This window comes from Mus musculus, chromosome 5 (genome assembly GCF_000001635.26).
Source record: "Mus musculus strain C57BL/6J chromosome 5, GRCm38.p6 C57BL/6J".
Classification (NCBI taxonomy): Eukaryota; Metazoa; Chordata; class Mammalia; order Rodentia; family Muridae; genus Mus; species Mus musculus.
The window spans coordinates 74,356,632-74,379,195 of record NC_000071.6 but is presented as its reverse complement, the minus strand read 5'-3'; the positions used below and the strand labels follow the sequence as shown (position 1 = coordinate 74,379,195).

General features: G+C 40.0%; 1 protein-coding gene and 1 long non-coding RNA gene across 3 annotated transcripts in view, besides 1 other annotated feature; one reads left to right on the top strand and one right to left on the bottom strand.

The window, feature by feature from the left end:
* Scfd2 (Sec1 family domain containing 2) overlaps positions 1–22,564 on the top strand; it is a 326,927-nt gene that overhangs the window by 152,547 nt on the left and 151,816 nt on the right. The window lies entirely within an intron of this gene.
* Positions 4,008–22,564, bottom strand: part of Gm32064 — a 58,624-nt gene continuing 40,067 nt past the window's right edge. Inside the window, exon 3 of the long non-coding RNA XR_377032.3 lies at positions 4,008–21,067. This is a non-coding gene — a long non-coding RNA (predicted gene, 32064). The remainder of the gene's footprint in view (positions 21,068–22,564) is intronic.
* Positions 15,635–17,927: an enhancer, noted in NCBI's record as "VISTA enhancer mm139". NCBI's record gives its function as "enhancer in: other[3/7]" and the evidence as "EXISTENCE:transgenic organism evidence [ECO:0001131][PMID:17130149]".

Here is a 22,564-nt window from a genome sequence, read left to right as displayed (position 1 = left end):
AGACAAAGATATTACTCTTAATAAAAGCCTTAGTAAATATTTGCTGTTTACTTATATCAAACAGATGGGAAAATGAGGCAATTCGTAGAAGTGAAATCTAAGGGGTTCTTATTACGGAGAGGTGCAGTGGCAGAGCGATGCTGTCCGTGTACTCACTAGCTTCCTGATGTCGACTCTGGGGCCGTCATCTAGTGCTGCTTCTGCTTCTACACTAGCTTTACCCTTATGTTTCCTATGTCCACTGAACTAGAGGGAAGATCGTATCAATGTTTATTAACATTCTACAGCTTTTACTCATGAAAACATTTCTAAAATTTTGGTTACTTTCCTGCAGTCTCTTTGTAGTCACAGTTTCAAATTTGGCCTCTGCTCTATTGGTCCTGTGTGCTCTGTCAGGACATCATGGCAGTGGGAACACTGGGTTCCCTTCACTTCCATGGCTAAACAGAAAGGAAAGGGAGGGGGAGGAGGGGGGAGGAAACACCCTGGGATAGTATAACCTTGATAACCTGCCTCCAGTGTCCTACTTACATCTACACCACCTCACATACACCTACCAAAGTTCCAGACACCCCTCTCCTTCCAAAGCAGCACACCACTAGCTGGACCAAGCATTTAAAAAGTGACTTCACTTAAATTCAATTATAATATCCTTCAAAAGACCAAATTCTTTGGGGTACTTAATGAGGGTAGGACCAACAATTGTTTGTTGGTATAAGTTAAGAATATATGATACTAATTTATTTTTATATTATATTATATTATATTATATTTTATTTTATTTTATTTTATTTTATTTTATTTTATTTTATTTTAAGAAAGGGTTTCTTTGTGTAGCACTGGCTGTCCTGAAACTTGCCCTGAAGAACATCCTGGTCTTAATTCAAGCTCATAGAAGGCATGCCCATCACTGGCCAGCAACTTAGTCTTGTCTGTCTCAACTTTCTGGCTTGTGAAACTTTGTAAGCCTCTATGGAAAAAAAGAGATTGCCAAAACTACACTATGTGATTTGATGTGAGTGGTTTGGAAGGCTGGTGAAGACCTATAATTCTCCCCCTCCCTCCCCATCTCCAACCTCTGTATGTGTGGGTACTTGAGAAAGGGTTTGCTGCAATACTACAGGCTATTCTTAAACTTGTTCTGTGGCCGAGTATGCTGCTTAGTGCTGGTTGTCAGCTTGACTGGATTGAGAGATGTCTAGGGGATCGGTAAGGCTTTCTTTGGTTGTCTGTATGTTTCCAGAGATGATTGACACATGGGAAAGCAAATGAGGAAGAAAGTCGTGCCTCGAATGTGGATAGCACCGTCCAATAGGCTGGGAGAGCAGATGGAATCACAGTAGGAGAGGCATGTTCATTCCTATTCACATTTCCTCACACATCCCTCCTTCCTCTCCTCTCTCCACCCTACTCTTTCTCTCCCTCCTTTCTTTCTCTTACCCCAAAACCAGTCCTTGTTGTTCCATGGATCTGCAGTTTCTTTGGTACCCTGTGTGTATCCTTTTCACCACAGTGTAGTAGTCCATGGTAAATATGCACCTCAGTATATTGAACTTTCATGTATTAGAGGCCTGTTTTATTTCTGGATCTTGCCCATTACACATAAAGCCACCATGAACATTTATGTACAAGCTTTTGTGTGGATGTAAAGTTTCAGTCCTCTAGGATACATACATGAAAGTGGAAACACTGGGTGGTAAGATATAACTAACTTTTATAGAAATTGCCAGATGGCTTCCTGGAGTAGCTGTGTCATTTTACAATTTAGCTTGTGAGATTAATAGCATTTCCCTTTTATGATACTGGAAAACAAAACAAAACAAAGCAAAACACCCAGGAGCTCTTTTATATCATGCATCTCAAGAATTTTGTGATGTAAATTCAGCAAAGACTGACACTGTGAGTTTTGTCTGTCTCTATTTTTCTAGCATAAATCCTATTACAGTCTGCAAATATTGCTTACATGAAGCACAAATGTGTTATAATTTCATAACCCCATCATCTAACTTCTAGTTTAGCTCTTACACAATGTGATTATTTTCATAAGTAGCATTGTGATAATTTCTTTATTTTAATTAATTAATTAAATGTAAGTACACTGTAGCTGTCTTCAGACACACCAGAAGAGGGCATCTGATCTCATTACAGATGGTCATGAGCCACCATGTGGTTTCTGGGAATTGAACTCAGGACCTCTGAAAGAGCAGTCAGTGCTCTTAACTGCTGAACCATCTCTCCAGCCTCATTGGGATAATTTCAATGTCTGCCTTCTGCCACACTAATTTAAGACCCTCCAGTGACGCCTGACTTGACTCTAAAAGATCATCCCCTCCTCCTTCCTTCCTCCTCCCCAGGTCTTCATTTCTCTCCTTTCTTCCTCTCCTGGGAATTGAATCAAGAGCCTCATAACTGCTGGGCACTTAGCTGTGTCCCTAGCCCCTTGAATTTCATTATTTGTTAAATCATTACATCTTTAAGAGTCTCTTATCACAGCAGAATATAAATTAAAAGAAGTACTGCAAGAGGACTCTGTATTATAAGCGGTGAATGACATGACCTATGGTGCCTGACAGGGATGAGGCATTGCAAAGTTGGGTTTGGTACCAGACTCCATAGTCCTGTACCACATGGCATCTCTTCCTCGGGAAATCAGCCTGCAGCCTGTGAGTATAGGGGTCACCTAAGCAGTTTTTATGAATCTTGTACAGCACAACTTAGGAATGGATTTATGTATTAAAAATTTTGACTTTTGAGAGTTAAACCTAAATGGTCATTTTGTGGAACAGTGAGTGATAGTTAAATTTACTTAGCAGTAATATTTATGTCAACCCTAGAGGAGTGTGCAAATGGCTTATAAGGCATTGACCAGAATCTGAATTAGGGGAAGCATCATTAGAGACAGTACATATTCTGATGTCTTCTTTATTCCTTGTATTTGAGTATCTTTTAAAATAACTACTTGGCTTTGTCCATGCCACGCAATCTCCCTCTTGTGTCTGCAGAAGCGGAGAATTCCCTTCCATCTTAAAAAAGCTCACAGTGTGTGTGTGCTGAAACTGAGCTCGTCCTAATTCCCCTCCCTTCCCAGGCAGCAATTACCAGAAGAACAAAGTTGCCTTTCTTGAGCCAGTGGACTTAAACTTCACAAATCTAAGGACCTTCCCCATCAACTGCAAACGACTATAATGGTATAATGCAGAACTAGATGCCATAACATGAATTTGCATAATTACTGCCCCAACCTAAACAGTCCACACAGTGACTATAAAAGTATGTTCACATGATGAGTTGGTGATGGGGATGTGCGGGAGAAAAATAGAGGCTTGGTGGGTGGGCAGGCCTGTGTTTGGGTCACTAGTTTGTGGGCCATGACAAGACTCTACCTGGACTTTCCAGAATGAGACTGGGTTTAAAGCTTATTTGGGGGCTGGGGTGAAGGTAAGAAGTATTGATTGCAAGCTTGATGAGGCCAGGGATTTACTGTGTTTTGTGTATCAGACCCTAGTGTCTAACACAGTGTTCATGGCAGATTGGCAAATGCTTGATGAGTAAGCTGATGAGTGGTTACTGAGTCCTCTCTAAGATGCTGTGGCATTGTTACATATCTTTCCTCACGTGAGTCATAAGCACTAGACATCATCCTTCAAACTCATTTCTCTCCAGTCAGTCTCCGTGTTCCTTGCCATTCACGTCTTCCTGGGTTTATGTGCTCAGCACCAGCACTGAGGTACCTAGGATGCAGGATAAGCACACACTTTGCCCTGAAAGAGCTTCTGTCTTCTGAGGGAAAACAAGCCAGTTGCTCCTGATGAGGCTCCCTCCGTAGCAACTCTTCCTCCTCCACTGTAGCACAGCATTTTCAATGAGCTGAGCCTGTGCACTCTGTTAAAGCAGAGCCATGCTGGACTGGTCCAACAGAAAGCTCAACTCTTTGTAGGAAGATGTTTGTTTCGAATGTCTTATTTTTTGTTTGTTTGCCAAGATATTTTCACTTGTCATCCTTTTTTTTTTTTTTTTTTTTTTTTTTTCCTTTTCTTCTGGCCTGGCTTCCAGAAGAATTGCAGATACAAAGCAACAGATGGTGGGGAAGATGGTTTCACACACTCCCCTGGGCCTAGTAAAACCCCACTTGCCACCCAGCCTTCAAAGCTTCCCTAGTTTGTTTTCCATTGCAAAACTATATGGTGCTTAGAAATTGCATAGCTATTGCATTATTACCAAAGGGAAGTGCTTACTGTTGGAGCTCTGTCTAAAAGAAGCAGACATATCATGTATTTTGGCATGTATGTCTGAAAATTAATTTTAATGACTAAGCATGTTGTAGAATGTTACAGAAGAAATATGTTTTTATAGCTTTACAACTATAGATGGCAAAGATTTTCTGGGGATTAGTACTTGTATTTTGTTCATCTGTAGGTTCTAAAACAATCCTTTAACAATTATTTTATTTTATGTGCATGGATGCTTTGCTTACATTTATATATAACTTGGCATCATGTTTGTGTCTTATGCCTGTGCAAGCCAGAAGAAGGCACCAGAGCCCCTGGAACTGAAGTTACAGATAGTTGTGAACCACCATGTGGGTGCTAGAAATCAAACCCAAGTCCTCTGGAAGAGGAATCAGTGCTCTTAACTACTGAGCCACCCTTACTAGCCTGTCTTAGGATTTCATTGTTGTTAAGAGATACCATGATCTTATAAAGAAAACCTTATAAAGCAAACCTTATAAAGAAAAACATTTAATTGGGGCTAGCTTACAATTTGAGGGACAAAATGATTATTATTAATATTCTGTACATATTAATTAATGCTGGAAAATAATACAGTGAAATTATTCCTTAATCAACTAGTTCCCCAAATAACCACACAGAGACCTTTTTGTATTTCAAAATTTAAGCCTTAGCTGGGCAGACTCTCAACTAGTTCATCTAAGCTAACCCACCAACCTGGGTCCATGTGGCTAGTTATACCTTCCAGGCCATAGTCTCTTCCTTCTCCTCTCATGTCTCCAGGTGAAAGGCCTTCCTCTTTGTTCTTGCCAGAGTTCCTTTCCTCCTACCAGGACGTCCTGCCTTCTTCTCTGTATTGCTCAATCACAGGCTTTAGGTTTTTATTGACCAGTTAACTTGGGGAGCAAGGTTTGTAAAACAAAAGTTGGTGCATGTGAGAATTTACTCATCTTGGGGCAACTAGATCTTGGAGTACAGAATTTAGATTTGAATATTTAGCAGCACCAGACCAATCCCAGCATGGAGAATTAGTAATCTTGGTGGGTCCAGGCAAACATGGTTCTGGAGAAGGAGCTGAGAGTTCCACATCTTGTATAGTCAGCAGAAGGGGACTTTGTGCCACACTGGGCATAGCTTCAGCACAGGAGACTTCAAAGCCCACCCCCACAGTGACATACTTCTTCCAACAAGGCCACCCCTACTACAAGTCCACACCTCCTAATCATGCCATTCCATATGGGTAAGCCTTCAAACACATGAGTTTATGGGAGCCAATGCCTATTCAAACTACCACCATAAATTTTCTCTTGAGCCCCTCAAGGGAAAATGTAAGTATGGGAACTCTAGAAACAGCTGTGACTTAGACTTGTCAGATCGCTTCAGATCCTTTCTAAGCAGTTTTCTCGGGAGTTGTATTATAAAACACCAAACCTATGGTTGCAAATCTCTCATGAGAAAATGAACTTGTAGCTTCTGTGACATCGTCAGTCCACCCACTTCATAAAGATCTCTTTTGAGATTTTTAGAATAAAAAGAGAATTTGATTTCTGTGCTAACATAGGGATTACAAACTGCTTTTTAGTTCTTTTGTAAATGAGTAACTATAAAATGCACTTTCAGTTTAGTCACTGTTATGAAAAAGTAAATTTCAAGAATTTTATAGTTAAAAAAAAAACATAGTTTGACATCCTAGTAACATATTTTGCTTTGTGGAACACTAACAAAAAAAGACAATTCAAAGAATCAGAAAAACACTGCAAATCATGTTTGATAAGTCTAGTATTAGGTGTTAATTAAAAATGCTCATAGCTCAAACAAAAAACACCGATAAAGCTATTTAAGTATGAACAGATATGTCTATACATTTTCATTGAAGTCTCTCGAATTGCTGACACTAACTGCTGTAGGCTGGGTGGCTTATGAATGGGAACTCTTTATTTCAATTCTGGAGGCTGGGATGTCTCAGCTCAAAGTGCTAGCTAGCAGATTCAGTCCATGGTTAGGACCTGCCTCAGTTACTCCATGGCACCTTCTCTTCTTGCCTTGCCCTCACATAGCATACGGCATGCCACAGTCCTGTGGACCATTAGCCCAACCCGTTTCCTACCAAAGCCCACCACCTACCGCATCACACTGGGGTTAGAACCTCAGTTTATGGATTTGGGAAATACATAGACTAATGATGATATCTTCACTAACTTGTCCTTCATTCATGCCCTAATTTTCTGTTTTTTGAACAAGAATAGACTGAGGATTTTGTAAATTTTACCAGTTGTTCTATTTCCTTTTGGCTTAAAATTGGTCTAAAATTCCCCCATTTTATGTCCTTAAATGCAGAAGTATTCATTACATCCTAACTGTGACCCTCAAATTCACCACTAATTCCTGCATCAATTTTGAAGCCTAAAATTTGAAGTGTCATCTAAATATGACCAATCTTAGTTATAGATAGCAATTAGAAGATGGTGATACTGGAGGCAACTACTCTCTAGTTGTAAACTTGTGAAACCAAACAAATTATATGCTTCCAAACCAGAATGGTACGGTGTGGATTATATAATAGATGTTTCCATTCCAAAAGGCAGAAGTAGGAATAAGGAAAGAAGCAAAAGGGCCTAAATAAATTCAAAATGTAAGACAAATTCCACAAGCCCTTGAGGCTTTTAAGGATCCCTTTCTTTGTTTTTGTGCCCTGTTTTCTATGCCTACTGGAAGGGGTCCTGTGTTGTAGACCTGGTGAGTGAGTAGAGACTCTGCCTGTGCGGCTTTCCCAGACAGGGCTTGAGCCAAAGGATCTAGGTGAGCTTGCTTCCATGGTTTGGGGCGGGCTTCTCCCTATAAATCTGGATGGACGCCATTATGCTGTTGAAAATGAGATGATAATCATTATCCATTCTGAAAGTCAGCACGTAAGATCTGCAGCATCCGTCGCCAGTGTCAGTGTTCAATTGTCGATTGTGGTGACAGCTCTATGATGTCCTTATCAACTTGTCCCTTGGACAAACCCTTCATTTCCCCTGTAATATGAATAGTGAGTGTTTTGTCAATCTTAAATTAATATTCTATCTATTTTGTTTTTCAAAGTTCATCCTTTAGCATTCTTCTCATCTCTGGTTTTACTCTAAATGATGAGAAATAATCAAAACTCACTTTCAACATTTTCTTTTGAAATAACTTTAAGTAAACATAAGCACTTAGGAGACAGGTTTAGTTCCAGAATGAATGAGAATATTGCAGAGAAGTTAGTTATATGAGGGGTGTGTGTGTGTGTGTGTGTGTGTGTGTGTGTTTCCCAAGGCTTATGAAAGCTGTTTATTTTATATCTTCTTTTACTAAATATTGAGTAACACCAGCTCTTTACCAATGTCTATGTCTTAATTAAAGAATAGTTAATTGCATACTGCTAATGATCATGTGACACATTTTCAGGCCACTGCTATTTCTAATGTTAATTCTTTTGCTACTTCCAACTCATCTGTATTTTAGTTCCCTCATGAAATCTGCACTTGGAGTCCACTTCTACAAACCACCTATTAATGATGATATATTTTGACATCCTCCTATAAATTACTAGCATTTTTAATGGAGTCTAGAATAATGGATCTTTTCTAGGAGATTTTCAATGTACTCTGCCCTAGTTCAACAAAAGAAGTATTACCTAAGGTAGCTAGCTATAGTCCTATAATGAGTATGTCTTATAAATAATAAGACTTGAAAGACAAAAGCTCTCCTTGATCCGTGGGCTGCACTGTAGAAACAATGTGAATCTCACTGTGTGTCTCCTTTAGAGGTCCTGGGGGAGCAGATGCATTGGCAAAATCAGAAATACTTTGAAATGACTCTCTTCTCAACAGTAGAGCTTAAAATATCAAGTAGCCCATGTTGTGAGCAGATGTGCTACTGCCACACAAGCTTTGTTCCACTCTCAAAGCACCAAGCAAACCCAACGTCTTTCTTAAGGACTCTAGGGTTTTTGAAGCACTAAATTCAGTTTATTAGGTTCTTATAACAGAATCTTCCAAGTTTTGAATCCAGGCATTGACTTCTCTCTAGCTATGAAAATCTTAGATGAAGTCCTCTTCAAGAACAATGATAATTGATTGTTGGAGAATGGGTTAGTTGTGTTAACTAAGTTCAGGAGGGCAAAGAAAGAGACTAGCACTTCAATCAGAGTATCTGGGCACAGCAAAACTTGACTTTCAGTCAAGATGCTGAAGATCTGGGAAGAGTGAACACTGGTCCAGGAAGTGCACTTGGCTGCTATCCTAAGGGAGGTGGTAACTGGGTCTTTTCCACGTCTGCTGGGGTCTTACCTCGCAGTCTTTTGAGACTGGCTAATTTTCAAAAACTTGGTGCAAAGAGAGTGAAAGAAAGCAGGTGAGGGATTGGCCACCTTAGGAATTTTCCTAAGTTCTAAGAATGTAGTAGAGCCTTTGTCTAAATAAATATTTTACTGGATATGTATGGAGGAGAAATTCAAACATTTGCATGCAAGGTAGGGAAGAGAAATAAATGTGAGTCCCTTCTCATAAACACAATGTTTATAGCACTTTGCAGAAAGAACCATGTAATCTTACAGTTGATGTAGCTACCTCCTGCACAGGTCTGAAAATGTCACTACACTGCTGACTTCATTAGCACTTTTGTTCATGGAGACAGCTTTTTTAAAACTCCATAAAGCCATCTTTGTATTTGTAGGCTTTAAACATCCTAGTCTCTCTTGAAGGGTCCAGGCTCTAGTCTATTAGACTTTGGTTTAAGAGAAAGCAGTGGCTAGTTTGATCATCTGTTCAGATCATTCAAATTTTCTCCATGTCAGTGCTAAGGCTGTCTCACTTTCTTGTCTGTCATTCATGTGTCCACAATATTACCAGTGAAACCAAAATTAACTTTTTTTCTAAGTTCTTAGTCTCATTAATAAAAGAATTTAAAAACAGACTCAGAAGGAAGCCCAAGGACAGTTTTACTAAAATTTAAGAGAAAAACAACAGAACAGATTCCCAGAGGAGGGAGATGGAGAACCGGGGGTGGGGGTGGGGGTGGGGGGTGGGGGTCCAGAGTGCCAAGGAAAGCATGCTTAGGCATTTGTCTAATAACCAAAAGAAAAAAATTTAAAAAACAAAACAAAACAAAAATGGAAAGTAATGCTTTTCTGACAGGTAGGCTTTACCATGTTGGAAGTATTGCGGTTCAGCTGTATCCAGGGAGGGAAATGTAAGTATGTTCACCATTAAGGGAATACTCAGCCCGCCCTTCTCTTTAGCAGATCTTCCAATTACTTTTTAGAAAATTAGGCAGTGTGTACACATGTACTTGTGCCTGTGTGTGTGTGTGTGTGTGTGTGTGTGTGTGTGTACTCTTGGCAAGACAATTGACTGTGACAGCTCAATTAATTCATAAAAGGAGACAATAGTTCTTAGTGATTGGGGGAGCTTAGAATGACAGGCCTTCACCGAGGGATAGGAGTAAAACTAAGATTGTACTTTTTGACCAAGAGAAAGTAGATTCCTTTAGTGGGGTCAACAAAGCCCAGATATCCCTACTTTTCTTCTGGTAATTTAAATCCCAAGGACAAGCTTTTTAGGGTTACCCAAGAAACAAGAAGTCATATACAAAGTTGAGGGAAAGGGTCTGGCCTCACTGGCTTCCAAACCCTGGACTGCCAGTCTACCTCCCTAATTTTAGGAGTAGCGCTTTTCTGTGAGAACTTTCTTTTCCCTTGCTACTTGGTCAGGTCCCTTACACTAGGCCCAGCTTTCAGCCTGTTGGCTTTTGACACAACTTCTTCCTTACAATAATCATGTCTAGCTTTTATTAAAGGGAGCAGTGTACAGCTCTCCTTTCTTCTGGAACAGTTAGAGGCCATTTTAGTCTAATTTGAAGATTTTTAGTGTCTGGGAGAGTAGAGAGATCCAAGAAGGGATGTGGAATGGCTGGCTGGTAGGATGTACAGAACACAAACTTTATCAGTGTTTCATTTTATGTTGGCAGGGTCTGTGGCATCCAAAAAAATTACAGTAATAGCATCAATGATTGTCATACATATGTAATAATAATGTAAAAATAGATATTGTGAGAATCACCAAACTATAACACAAGGGCAGAAAATGGGCACATGCTGTTGGAAAAACAGCATTGATAGACAGGCAAGCCCAGTGAAAGCTTGCTACAAGCCTGGTTCTGAAGGAAAGAGAACATTGTCTGTGAAGTGCCATCAGGTGGGGAGCAGTCAGTGTGGGCATGCCTGCACATTGCTTCAGAGTTTGCTGTACCAGGAATACTGCTTATCCAATTCATGGTCATTTAATAACAATGGCTTTCCTACAATGATGGTAACATACTCATTTTACTCTAGGCCCTAACAATCTGTATTTTGGCCAACATTCTGCACAGTAACCCTAAGGTATTCCTTAAGAAATTGGGGTTTTCTCCATTCTTCTCCTCTCCTGAGACCTTACTAGAATCACTTTTCAAATTTTGATTTTATAGTCTAGATTTTTCTAGCATGCACCTCAAAATTCTTTCCAGTCTTCATCCTTTATCCAGTTGCAAAGCTATTTCAATATTTTTGGCATTTATTATAGTAGCATCCCACTCCTAGTTCAAAATCTATATTTGTCAGGGGTCTCCAGAAAAATAGAACCAATAAGAGATATGAGTTGAGAGCTATAGAGACTTGTTAGACGTTGGCTTATGTGTCTGTAGAGGTTGAGGAGACCTACAATCTGCTGTCTGAAAGTTGAAGACTCAGAAAAGCCAGCGGTGAAGAAAGTCTAGCTTACTTCTGCAGTCCCAAGAACCAGTGGCCCCATTGTCCACGGACAGAAGATAGAGGTCCCAACTCAAGCAGAAAAACATATGCAGTCTTGCTCAGCCTTTTGTTCTGTTCAGGCCCACAGCAGATTGATCTTTGCCTTAGTCTATCACCTGAAATGCCAGCCTCTTCTGCAGACAGCCTCAGGTGCACACCCACCACACACGTGATGGTTTATGTGCATCTGCTGTCAGGGCACTCAAGGGTAAGCATCCACCTTCCTAAAGAGGATCACCAGGAGGCAGGGAAGATGCTAAGTTTAATTTTGGAGAAATAACAATGAAAATCACATTTTTTTTGTAACAACTATGATGACTAGCCTATAAAAAAAGAAGACAAATATTGATACAAGCGATGCTTGAACCTTCCTCTGTTACTGGCAGCAATTTTGTAAAATGCATTAGTAGCCTGAAAAAGTGGAACCTAAAGTTCCCAACTCTACTTCAAAGTGTTAACCTAGCAATTCTACACCTATCCACAAGAGCATGGGGGTGTCAACGTTCAGTTATTAATCACAATAACCTCAAATTAGATGCAACCCAGTGCTACCACAATAAATGGTTCAATAGGCTGTGTATTCAGACTTCAGTCCTGAAAACAGATGAAGTACCAATATATGCCACCGCATGGATGGGCCTTGAAGTGAAAAGCAAGAGGCAAGGAGACACATGCTGAATGAGCTGATTTCTATTAACAGAGACATAAAGATGAGCAGTTGCCAGCAGGGAGCAGGGGTATACAGGGACAGTAAGAAAGGAGGGGGAGGGGGAGCGAGGTCTAATGGGTCAGTGTAGCTTCAAAGGGTGATCTAAATGTCCTGGAATTAGACAGTAGTGACCATTGTACATGTTGATAATTATGACAAAACCCACTGAATTGCAAAGTTTGTAAAGTAGTGAATTTTGTTGTGCTAATGTGCTTTAATTTTAAAAAATCATCTCAGGACAGACAAAACCAAATCAAAAGAGGAAAAAAAAACTTAGAAAAGGGAAAACAAAGAAAATAGAAAGTTCAACCCAGAAAACATGGCAACCAATTAACTGATAGATAGCCATCCAGCTGTGGCAGTTCTCTCCAGAGCTGATTCTCATCTGAGATCTTATTAACAGGTGAAATGCTTGGTAATATGAATTACATATGACAGTTATGTAGTACATACCACATTCCTACGATACCGAGATCTGCGGGCAGGCAGTGCCACATGAAAGGCCTGCTGAGCTGCTGCTGCAGATGCGTTCCACCACAGGCTTAGCTGGTGCTGCGTTACGGGCCATTGTGAGAGATCATAACTTGGAACAGTGTACCAGATAATACCCGAGGCTGAAGCGGCCGGCACAAGTGTATTTCAGCTACTCCAGAGCACATATGGAGTTTGTTTTGTTTTAAAGCTCAGTGTCTTTGGGTTTGAATGGTTCTTGATGTGATGAAACACATTAGTTATATATTGTGCATGTTGTTATAAATACCTCTTTGGGGTAGTTAGCCATATCAGATTAATTTTCTAGTCCCCGATGGGCTGTTTGTATTCAATGACACTGCCAGCGTGTATCCCATGCTGGTATGTGCTTTCAGCCTTTACAACTGGTTGTTGACATAGCTCCTAATTGCACAAAAATAGTTCTCAGGGGTTACATAAAGGCTTCCCACACCCCCTCCCTGTCATTCTCTGTTATCAATGAAGAATGATGGCCTTCAGGCCATGGAAATGACTCAGCAAATAAAGGAACCTATGCTTGAGCCTGTGGGCCCGAGTTGGAGGAAGGAACTGGCAGGTCCTCTGACCTCCATGCATATATGTTGTACATAAAAATTTAAATTAATGATGCCTTCCTGCATTTTGTTAGGCAGAAAGAGAAAGGCCCATTGATGTGTCTCAGCTGCAATTCCAGGACAAAATGGAGGAACCTTAATGAGGGGCCATTCAAAATCCTGTTTCTGCTGGCTATGGTCGCACTGACTTGTAGTTCCAGCACATGAATGACCTGGCATTTAAGGAGGGCCTGAGTGGCATAAAAAACTCTCCAGCTGGAGAGAGAGAGAGAGAGGGAGAGAGAGGGAGGGAGGGAGAGAGAGAGAGAGAGAGAGAGAGAGAGAGAGAGAGAGAGAGAGATTTAATTTTTATTAGAAATGTTGAATTTTTACTGACATAACATTGTAATAATATTAAAATAGCCAATCATGTTTTGCCCGAAACGTTCTCTAGAAAGTCTTAGGTTCTTGGCTAAAAACTAGGATTATATTCTAAATCATCATTTTCAAAATATTTGTTTTACCCTCAAATATAGACTGAACATGGTTATTCTACGTGTTATACTTCTTAAAATTCTAAAGATGTCATGAAAACTCAGCACACATATGAAGAGGCAGTTTTTGAGAGGAAAGCAACATTTACTTCCTTGGAGCACCTGGTCTGTGTGATGGCGGCCCCAGGGCAGAGTTCCTTGTACTGTCTTTAAAGAGTGTGCTGATCCTTACCATCTGTCCAACTGTTCCCATGTGGAGAGAGGAATTTCCTCATGTACAATGTTGAGGTGTGTATTCAGGCACACTGTTTTCTATATGTGTTCTTTATAGCAGAGAAAGGCCGTGCAGCCGTCACGCGTTCCCTAGAGTGTTTGCACAGCAGTGATTTATAATAGGGCGAGCAGTTTTCATTCTTTCCCCTATCCTCTGATTTGAATTTAGATTAACCCAAGTGGGAAAGCACAATATAAACACAGCAGAGGCAGCCAGGAGGAACCCAGTAATCACCATTCCAGGAAACATAGAAAATAATTACTGATTTGGATTATTATCATTAAAAACATTACAAAGATTACAAAACACTATGTTGATGGTGTATGAAAGATTCTTCACATACTAATTTCTCTCGTGAAACAGAAGAAGATAGCTCACTGAGGCATCTGTAAACAAGCTGCTTCTCAAATAATGAGTACAGCACTTCATAAGCACAGAGGGATGTGTTCTTGCAGTACTAAGTGTGTTCATTCAGGATGGATGCTGTATCAACTACTTTCCAAGTGGAATGTAAGAAGGTACCACATTCTCTGGCTTCTCTTAAGTTTCTGTTTTATGAAGGCACTAGCAAGGCACTCAGATAACCACATGAATTGGACAATCTCTCATTCATTGCTGCCTTTTCAGGCCCAGCCACAAAGAGAGCAATAAACTCTAGTGATACATTTACCTGTGCCCCCGTCTCCCCGCTCCCCCCAGGATAGGACATGTAGAGTAATTGCAGGACATCCCATGAAACCCTATTTCAGATCCGAAAGAATGTTGTGATCTTCCTTAATTTACTTGGTGTCTGTTCCACTTTAACCCAGTATGATGATTAATCTCATGTGTCAAATTGACTGAATGAAGGATGCCTAGAGAAGTGACTAAACATTATTTGAATGTGGTTATATAAGGTTGTTTTCAGATTCAATGTTAGATACATAACAAAGACCATAATTACCCTTACCAATAGAGGCAGACTTCCACCAAGGCATCAAGGGCCTGAATAGAACAACATTGCTCTCTAAGGTGGATATTCCAGTTCCTGATCCTTTTTTAAAAGATTTATTTACTATATTTATATACACTTACACAGACACACCACTCCTTTTCTTTGGAGAACTAACGTACACTGTGTGAGTATGACTAAAAGACAGGTAGTAGCCATTTGACAGGTAAACGACGTGTGCTTTAATTTGAATGTGAGTGTGACATTGTACATAACCCTGTGGATACTGAAATCAGATTCCATGGGCTCATACCCTAATCTCACTGCTTATTAGGTGTGTGCCCTTGGGCAAGTTGGTAAGCCTTCCTGTGCCTGAACTCTTCATCAGTTATTTGACACTAGCCATTGAGCCTGATTTTAGCATTATTCTCATAAGTGACTTTTTATACATGAACCACTTAGAACATAAGCAGTGCGTAGAATAAGCAAGCAAAGGAATGATTCATGGTTTGTTATAGAACATAGCCCCTCTAATTTATTCTCTGTTGTTTAGAAGAGCATATGACACACCAAATGGCAATACTGAAAATATTGTTCACCCAAATAAAAAAGAATTTAGTAACTTTAAAAATTATGAGTTGTTGGTCAAAATGAGCCTTAGGATTGGACTTTGCTCCAAATTATTAATGAATTACAGTGGTTCCTTTTCCACTTTTAGAACTAAAATAGATTTCTGATTATGAATGCATTTTTTCTGAATTATTTGCTACAAAAAGTGGCAAACTGAGGGTCATCAAGATGAGCTCAGTGGGTAGAAGGGCTGGCTGTGCCAGTCCAGCCTCAGAGCCCATGGTAGAAGGAGAGGCTTGATCCCCAGGACTACCCTGTGACCCCCGACTCACATCTGCACTCACATACATCATACACACAGATACACATAAACACACACACACGGCATGTTATACACACTGATAGAAACATAAGTAAACAAAAGGACAAACTTAGATTAAAAGCAGCTCAATGGAGTAGAGTTTTCAGTTTGGAGAGTTATAGCCCTTGTTTGAAAGTCAGCCTGTTATTTACTGATTTCTGATCTCAGGCAGGTAGTTACTTCTTCTGAGCCTCATGCATTGTGGTGTGTAACCTGATACTAAAACAGCAAGTGACCTGTCACAGCAGAAAGCAAATGATGGCATTCCCAACTGGCCCCTGTAATTTAACAATGCTGTTTCCTATTGACCGTGGAACAGATTTAGAAAATCAGTACAAGCTGTGAGGAAGTGCCTGATAGACAACTGTGGGGGATAAGCTCATTTTGACTCACATCTTCATAGATTGCAGGCCAACCTTAGTGAATCTATTGTCTGGGGCCTTGGGGAAAAATAGCTCAGCAACAGGGGCTGTGACAGAGGCTAGGCATCTTATAACAGTTGTGAAACAGGGAAGGGCGTGCCATGCAGCCAAAGACTTACTCCTCCAACCACACTCCACCTCCTGCCTTCCACCACCTCCCAATAAGAATGCCATATTATGAATGTAGCATAGGACTAATTCATCTGTTAGCTCAGAGCCTTTGAAAGCCATTCAGTTCAAGAAGACCATCAGCTGGCAACTAAGTCCCTACCAATTGAGACCTTTTGGAGGATCCTTTATAGCCAAACCATAGCACAAACATAGTTCTATTTCCTGGTGTTGGCCTTATGATGCTCTTAAATATGCTAAAACTCAAGGTCAATCACGGCATACCAAGTTCTCTTGCAAAATTTTAGACTAAAAGCAAGACTATTTATTGCAAAGAAAAGGCATACACATTTTTATGTAAAACCTGGCAAACTAAGCACAACAGCTTCTGTGTCTTTGTGTAATCTATGCTCTCATTGTTTTTAATGTGGGGGATTGACCAAGACGACATATAGCTGTTCATTCATATTTAGAAAGAAATGTCCTTGAGTCCAGGAAAGATAGAATGGCTTGTAAGGCTATGGAGACAGTTGAGCACCTTTCAAAGTAGGGTATTGCTGAACTTTCCCATGGTTTGTTGAGAAAGCTCATGGATAGGAGAAGTAAAACCTATACTCTGAGAGAGAGATTAGCTGTCTAACACATTTAAACACTTGATAAAATCATTAATAAAATTTGGAGAATGCTGACCCCCTGCTGAAACAGTTGCATGTAGAAAACGTCTACTGTTCTGTTGTTATATTTCCTGATACACTGAGATTTTAAAATTAAACATGGTCACACTTAGGTAGAGTATGTATATATGTATGTGTATATATGTGTGCGTGCATATGTGTATGTATATATATGTATATCTACATAGATATACATATAGATATACATATGCATGTATGTATATGTGTATGTATTCATACTCTAAAGCTTGATTCTCTTGGAAGAGCAAAGTCCTCCTTAAAGAAAAAACAGAGTAAGTTCTACGACGGTGCCACTGGCTATGAAGTGATGATGCACCATCTAGCTAGGTGACATAGTTAGAATTTTCTCAGCATACTTTGATCAGGATGCAGGGTGATTTCTGGTGCTTAAATTAAATTAGCAGTGCTCTGTACCACTAACTGCTGGCTGATGAAATAATTTGTTTTCCAAAATTGAAAGAGAGAAAGAAAGAGAGAGAGAGAGAGAGAGGAAGGAAGGAAGAGGAAGAGGAAGAGGAAGAGGAAGAGGAAGAGGAAAAAGGAAAAGAAGGCAGATGGGGAAAGTGTTGGATAGATCCAAATGTGGCCAGACACCTTCTCTGGGCCAGTATAGAAAATGCTGCCAAGAAGTCTCCTCCTCTGCTCATCACCATGTAAAGGTTCATTAAGTTTGATGGAGAGTCATATTTAAGTGTTCAGTGTTGGCAGGTCCTTTTTCCTCACAGCCTTTTAGATTCCTTCTTCTGCCACCGATTGGTTAGCCCACCACGTTTTTCTCTTCACATGTCACTCGCACCTCTGTGCCTGACAGCTCTGAGGACACAAGGCCAGGCAGATATCAGCACGCCTGCTTAGCCCAGCAGTGGCTTGGGAACCAGTCTGACAAGAGCCAGGGTGCAGAGACTTTTCATAAATAATGGTGTGTTATTGTCAGCGGTTTTGGCCCTCCAAGGATGGTAACTTGTTTCCATACAGATGGGTCAACTCTTGCCTGCCATTCTGTCTTTTGAACTTCCTGTTCAAGGGTATGGTTTTCATCAACCTTCATGATTTAGTGAACACCTACTTTATAAGATAGGATTTTTTTTTTCAGCCAAAAGAAAATAACTAAAGGTTTTGTATATAAAAGGTTTCTTGGAAAAGACTAACAGGGTTGAGTAGCCAGCCAGACGTCCAAGTACAAAGTTGTAACTGGGATAGGTGCTTTCTCTTGTGGTGCATGGGCACTGAGGCTGAGGCGAGCAGTGCTTCCCTTGTCTTGTCATTAGGAAACCTCACCCTTAGCTGGATAGCAGCTCCTCTTGTGGTTTAGTACACAGTCCCTACACATACATGTCATTTTGCCCACTTACCATCTATAAATCTTTTGGTAGAAAAAGTAATGCTGGTTACCTTTTTAGTATCTTGATCTTATTTATAGAAGGGTTCATATGCAACCCTTGAGGTGAACGGGACTTGGGCTGCTTATCTGCTAACCTCATTCAAGACTCCTTACTGTGGGATACAAAGCATGGGGCAGGAAATTACAGGGACTCAACCAACCTCCTTAGACCCCTGAGGTTGACTTTATCCAAGAAAATGAGTAATTTCAAATGCTTGTAGCCTTCTAGGAGGAAAGGGATACTTTTATTTCAAGGTTTAGACAGATTTGAAATTCTCCCTAAAGTGAAAAACTAAAGAAATCAATGGATTGGAAGACGACCACAGAAGCCTGATACCAACAGCTCTTTTTTTGGTTGGTTTTGTTTTTTCCACCCTGTGTAACTCCATCTATCCTGGAGCTCACTCTGTTGATCAGGCTGGCCTCGAACTCACAGAGATCCTCCTGCCTCTGCCTCTTGAGTGTGGAGATCAAAGATGGGCACCACCACTACCACCCCACTGCTTGTTTTCCCTTTATGTGGTTTAAAGCACTATCATGATTCATACCCAGTATTAACTTTTGACATTTAAATTATGTAACTGGTTTTGAGTTTTATATAGCTGACATTTTCAGTTATAAAGTTACTATGAGATCATTAAATATAATATTTAATTATTGCCCCTTGAGCTCATTTCCCAAGTGTCCAGTTTTTCTGCAGTGACCAGTATATCCTTGTGTACGTTTCCCTGTTAGCATCTGAATATTGACATGCATAGATTTTGGTATTTTATTTTGTTTTCTTTTCAGAATTTGCGTTATTCATTTATCACATACCTGTGCATCTAATCAAGGTCATTCTCTAACAAATTGACATAACTGTAGTTCATTCTTACAAGAAGCTGCATTATTTGATTTTGGTAAAATTATTTTTGTTGTGGGATATAATGTTCTAATGTGTACAGTGCAACTTCTGTGTCTAACCTCCCCCACCCCAATAAAACAAATTCAAGGCAAAAATAACTGCACTAGGTTCTATTGTCTGTATATTGATACAGGTTTCAGTTTTCTAACAGTGGCTTATGCTAGAATGGAGACTTCATTCAAGGCAATTCGAATGGCATCTTTTTTGTATGTTTATTGCTCTATTTTTCTTGGCATGTCGCATCCATTGTCTTGGGCTAGAATATCTTGTATCACAAGAAGGGTCTGCTACAGCAGGGGCAGGGTAAGCACAGTTACATAGCCAGAGTTACAAACATGGCCTTCTGTATTAGTTAGGGTTTTATTGCTGTGAACAGACACCATGACCAAGGCAAGTCTTCTAAGAAACAACATTTAATAGGGGCTGGCTTACAGGTTCAGTCCATTATCATCATCAAGGTGGGAGCATGGCAGCATCTAGGCAGGCATGGCATAAGCAGAGCTGAGAGTTCTACGTCTTTATCCAAAGACTGCTAGTGGAAGACTGACTTCCAGGCAACTAGGGTGAGGATCTTAAGCCCACACCCACAGTGACACACCTAATCCAACAGGTCACACCTATTCCTACAAGGCCACACCTCCAAATGGTTCTACTCCCTGGCCCAAGAATATGCAAACACCATCACACCTTCATTCTCCTAAATCCCCATGTTGTAGAAATGGCATTCAGGTTTTTCTAGTTGTTCTTCCCTACTACAAATTATGCTATATTGACATTTGCGCACTATTGTTTCTTTAGCCTAGGTCCCCAAGTGGATTGTTACACACCAGGCATTTAATAACTTTACAAGGTTTGATCTCATAATTGGATTCATTGTTGATTGAAAAAGACTTTTAGTTGCTGTCTTAGTTCCTTTCCTGCTTCTGTGATAACACAGAACAACTGACAGGAACAATTGAAGGGAGGAAGGGCTTAATTCAGCGCACAGTTTAGGTTCTTACATGAGATAGAGCATACTTGTGCATGTACTACACTTACAGGAGGTGAGGAGAACATGAGATTTGAATTTCATTTTTTACTCATTTTTTTTCTTTTGGACATGAGGTATACCTTAAGCTTCAAGATTTTATTTGTTTATAGTTAAATCAACAAGCAGATAGAATTAAAAGTAATATTTTTATAGAGGTGATTGTGAAGACCATAAAACCCAATATACCTAAAATTTAATTGGAGTATATAAACATTAAGTACTTATTACATTGTCTATATTTCTAATGGGATCATACAAATTTGAGATCTAAAGACACCTCTGTCTGTGAATGAAGTGCTAACTTAAATCAGTCAGTACTAAGTTCAGCTATGAGGACAGAACAGCTGTATAATTGCAGCTTAACAAGTTTGATTTCATTGCCCCCTTGAGCATTTAGGTGCCAGAGTGAAGCCATCCAACCGACAAGCATGACGGTTCTTTAGTTACTGAGGGCCCAGGCTCCTTCTTTCTCATTTTGTTTTATCGGGCTTCTTTCTCATATTGCAGTTTCCTGTCAATATGCACTTCACCAATAAAGGTGACAAGAGGAAGGAATAGGAGGCCATGCCACCTATCTTTGAGAATATTGCCCCACTAAAGATCATCCTGAGAAGTCAAATAAGCCAGAGACACTGGTATTGTTGATCTCATATGTGAAAGAGGTATAGATTCACAAACAAGCATGAAAGTAAACAAGGGGTTATTGTGATGAGGAAGGGGCCAGATGGAGTTCAGGGAGGGCGTCAAGAGAAGATAACGTGGTGGGTAAGGTAGATGTGGGGCAGCTGACAGTTCTGTGGCCATGACAGCACAGTGAGATGAGATGACAGCAGATAGGCACACATATTGACTGTTAATCGGTGGCTTCCTCATCAGCTTCCGCTCCAAGAAGCAACACAATCCAGCTTTCCCGTCAGTCTTCAAGTGCACACTGGAACTGGCGGTGAGCAGCCCTGCTTTCTGCATGGAACTGGAGCTGTGTGGAGCTGTTGACAAGTTCTACACTGCTCGTACCCAGACACACTGCTTGGTGTGTTCCGTAGATGATGGCTGCCACATCCTTGTCATGGACCAGCAGCCAGGCCGGGAGAGTATGACGACATGTCTAAGGTGGAGAAATAAGAGATAGCACAAGAAGCCTGTGACCAGAGGCAAAACACAGTTCATTCCTTCATGAAAGCAGGAATCTAGGTTCCTACAATACACAGCAGCAGGCATAGCAAGAAAGTAATCTTTCAACAAACCCACACAAACATAATTCCACCTCTAACAATAAAAATAACAGAAAGTAATAATCACTTTTCTTTAATATCTCTAAATATGAAAATTAATATTACCAACATATCCTAATCGATTAAAATTCAAAAATATGAGGAATTAGAAATTTGTTGGCTGTCATCAAGTGGTCTCTCTAATTTGGTAATTGGAGAAATAGGTCCAATATTGTACAATCCATATACACTTTTTACATGTTTGTACATGACAGTGTCTTGCTGTATACCTCACAATGGTCTTGAAATCATGCTTCTCCTATCTCAGCCTCTCTATTAGTAGGATTGTGAATTTGATGTTTTTACACTATACTATGGTTTTCAGAGCAGCTTACATATTTCAAAATTATTTATACAGTCAAAAGAAATATAGACAATTAATTTGGGAGGTGGCTTGTAAGAGAACAAAGAGTGAGACTGAAGGCTTTGCTTGATATTTATAATTATTGTATCAATTTTGAAGAAGGGGACTTTGTAAGTTACTCCTTTTCTGAGATGAATGTTTTTCAAAATCGTCACAGCCAATGAACCAGAATCTTACCCTCACCTAATGTCTGTGCCACCCTCCAAGCAGAGCCATTGTTCATTCAAACAGTTGATGAATGACTTCATGAATAGACCATCTTAATACACACACCACTTCTTAAATGAATGTAACCTGTTCCCGGTGGGCTGAGAATGATGACAATCACTCAAGTCAAATAGCTTTGACCCAGCCGGGCAGTGGTGGTGCATGCCTTTAATCCTAGCACTCGAGAGGCAGAGGCAGGCGGATTTCTGAGTTCGAGGCCAGCCTGGTCTACAGACTGAGTTCCAGGACAGCCAGAGCTATACAGAGAAACCCTGTCTCGAAAAACCAAAAAAAAAAAAAAAAAAAAAAAAAAAAAAAAAGCTTTGACCATAGCAGGAAATCTGTATCCAAAATTGTGCCTACAATTCTTTCCTTTGCGCAGCAGAACTGTCAACTCTTAGCTTAGCTACTATGGAGGTAAAATCCTTTGGTGATAAGAGGGACATTGAAGTATAGCCTTATTACAATGAACTCCAATGTCTAAAAGTTGTTCTTATTTTGGGTTTGTACCACAGTAAGAGCCAAGATTTTAAGCTCTACTAAAAACAAAACAAACAAACAAAAAGGCTTTATCTATTTATGTTCATTTAATAACATGTCCATCATTTTTATGATTGGTATAAAAATATATACTGTGTTGAATATAATAATAAAAAGAAAGGAATAAGGGACTCAAGGATTTCAGCCAACCTACTGGATTGTTCTTGGCTCCCGTGAGCAGTTAGGGAAACTGATGGCCTTGCAAATGCTAATTACAACT